Source organism: Mytilus californianus, unplaced genomic scaffold (assembly GCF_021869535.1).
Source record: "Mytilus californianus isolate M0D057914Y unplaced genomic scaffold, xbMytCali1.0.p SCAF_11, whole genome shotgun sequence".
Lineage (NCBI taxonomy): Eukaryota > Metazoa > Mollusca > Bivalvia > Mytilida > Mytilidae > Mytilus > Mytilus californianus.
Genome location: NW_026262593.1, coordinates 56812739 through 56815850, shown reverse-complemented (window position 1 = coordinate 56815850; position 3112 = coordinate 56812739). Strand labels below are relative to the sequence as shown.

The following is a 3112-nucleotide window of genomic DNA, read 5'->3' as shown; positions in this document are numbered from 1 at the left end:
AGTTTAAGAGCATAACATATTGTTTTAGCTATTGTCTTTTGTAACAGACTGAATGTTCATCAATACATTGACATTACAGGCATTGGTTGATCTTCATCATACTTGAGGTAATAACGCTTCACTTTTTTTTGTCACATTATACTTTTTATTTGATAGTCGTTGTGTTATTTTTTTCTCCATTTTTTTAAAGTTTTTAAAATAAATCTATAGAAAGGATTTATGTATTGACATGGTTAATAATGTCATCTGTATCGTGGTTGTACTGAGAGGAAAAAAAACAAAACAAATACTAGTGAACTGTTAATAAATTTGTACATACCATTTTGCGAATCATGACTAACTTGGGACCAAGAATCTCTGACATACAAAACAGATTTAAGATCCGTATGCACAGAAGTATAAAAGCAACTACTAATAAGACTTTCGATGCATCTTGATAAATTCGTTTTTCGCCAAACTTTAGACACATTCCAACGGTATATACCAATATTGAACACCAGTCTAACCGATTCCACCAGTCACTAATGTAACTTTTCCATTTGTTTCGTACAATTGATACAATATGCTTAAAAATATAACACGACTGGTATTATAGAACATATAGTAGTAACCTGTTAAAAAATAATTTGGAACAATAGTTAAAAAACTAGGTTTAATCCACCATCTTCTACATGACAAAATGCATGTACCTAGCCAAACATATGATTATAATTGTTTTCCTTTTGCTTGGTGTGTTTGACCTTTAGATTTTGCCATTTAATAAGGGAGCCTACATGTGTCGGGGTTATAAAACAGCGTCATAGCAACCATAAAAAAAACACTGGAAAGGACTTGATAATTTATGTAGGTACTTTGAGATACATATAGCACAAAGTAAAGATATCAGAAAACTAAGAATCACGGAGATTGTACTTCTACTGCCGAAAATTGTTCATATACGCGCTAAAATGACGTTGGTAAATCTGCGTTCACATATATATAAAACATTTAATTTATAATCTGCGTTGTTTATCAATACGTTGTATGCACATCACAAACTAATGGGGAAAATATAAAAAAAGACTAATAACCTGCCTCAGGTAGAAAGCCTCATCTGCACAAACAGACATCTTATTGATTACATTTTAAAAAAAAAAACAGCATTACCACTATATCATGTATATTTTTTAGCAAAAACCCTACATTCATATCGAAAACAAACAAGGCCAAGGCTCGGTGAATAAAGACGTACATTGACCTATAATGGTTTACTTTTTAAAACAATGGGACTAGGATGAAGAACTGTCTCACAGGCAATCGTACTACATCTTCTTTTATCTATTAAACACAATCTTTAAGCTGTTAAAATAATTGAGAACCTGTTTGGTTTCGTCCACGAAAAAGCTCACCATCCAAGTGATTATAAAATAGTCTGTGCGTGAAATTCCATTTACTTTGTAGTCAAATAACAGCATGTATGCATAAGCAAAAAGAAGCCACAAGAATCCAACCTGTGAAAATATGCATTGAACAAAATATGAATCATAAAAAAATGTTTATATTAACGTAAAACGATTTAATGTTTTTATTGATGAAGCAAAACATGCTGACGACGAACAAACCTAACAGAGTTGTAATAGATCCATAATCTTGTTTTCTGATTTAAACCCACTTATGTGTATATATTTAAAAGTAGGTTCCCCTATTTGTTCCGTCTAAATTTTTATGTATAAGTATTAAATTTATTTTGATTGACAAATGTTCAACAAAGTCGTTAGTAATAACAAACAAACCCGATCCAATCAACATGTGTTTCTTTCTGAATCATTCCGAACAAATTATTCATCTTACTTGCATGTATAGAAACATGCATATGAAATACCAGATTGGTAACTAAAATTCGGGACTTTCTCCTACACAGGGTTCCTCAGGGACATGGTAATGTGATTAGTTTGCACATTGCATCAATTACAAAATTGAACAAAATCAAGAAATTTCCGAAAATGCATGCAAAATATGGATAAATTAATTTATGCTCGTGGTATAAAAACATCTGAAATTGGAGAAAATCAACACTCTATAAACTACATTCACAATACAAGAACATATAAATGAGTAAAACATTCCTCAACTTTATTATATATAAAAACCATCTGCGATTATTTTCCTTTGAAACCGATAAGTTCAATGTTGAATACGTCTTTTATGATGACGTTTTGTGTATTGTTTATTTGAAAATAAAGATCCTATTATGCGATTTTACTCACCATTACAATATATCGCAGTGCACATTAAAATTGAAAATAATAATAGCATTCACAAAATTTACGTGGACACTATAAATAGGCTAATATGTTCAGGCGAACAAATTCATTTTTTATAAAAGATAGGAAATCAAAATTCTTGTTGTTTAAATTTAATATCAGTATATTTTTTTGTAACAGGAGAGCATGAATAATTGTATGTCATCATTACAGCGATCACATGTAAACAAATTTATCAAGATAAGGTAAAAAAAAGGGCATGCACACATGGTAATGCGTTAGTTATACTGCATCAGAAATCACAGATAATCAATCTTAAATATGATAGTATTCCTACAATGTTTTATTTGTCCTCATATTTAATTTATAACTATACATGCAAAATGTGGCATTTCAAATATGTTTTTCTATTGATGTGAATTTTAAAACCTGAAATTAGTATAAACAGATAATACTCGAAATTATTTTTCGTCTTAATCTATATTATAAAATATTAATTTTTCTTAAACCTGTTGCACCTTGACCTTTTAATGTAATTAAACTTACCAAATGAATGCAGACTTTCATGAATGGCAATTTGTACTGCTTATATAACCTAAAAAATATAGAATTTGGTATGATGGATTTTATATCATGATTTTCTAGAAGAAGGTTGATGTGTACAACTAGAAAACTATTCAAAGATGTGAAGTTTGAGTAATACTTTTGAAAATGTTTCGAAGCCATCACCAGCTGGTTAAACGTTATGGAATATCTGATTCTTAATTGACGACGGATAAGTTCCATTCCCAAATTGCAATTCTCTTTTTCGAGTGTTACCTACCTGTAAAATTTGTTCAACGAGTGAGCACTTACATGTTCAATACGAC

General features: G+C 30.1%; 1 long non-coding RNA gene across 1 annotated transcript; it reads right to left on the bottom strand.

Annotated features, from left to right (window-relative positions):
• Nucleotides 1-259: 259 nt before the first annotated feature.
• Nucleotides 260-2832, bottom strand: LOC127720406 (uncharacterized). The gene is made up of 3 exons (XR_007990725.1): nucleotides 2790-2832; nucleotides 1359-1490; nucleotides 260-565 (listed from the first exon to the last, which is right to left on the bottom strand). It is a non-coding gene; the product is annotated as an uncharacterized LOC127720406 (long non-coding RNA).
• Nucleotides 2833-3112: the final 280 nt, after the last annotated feature.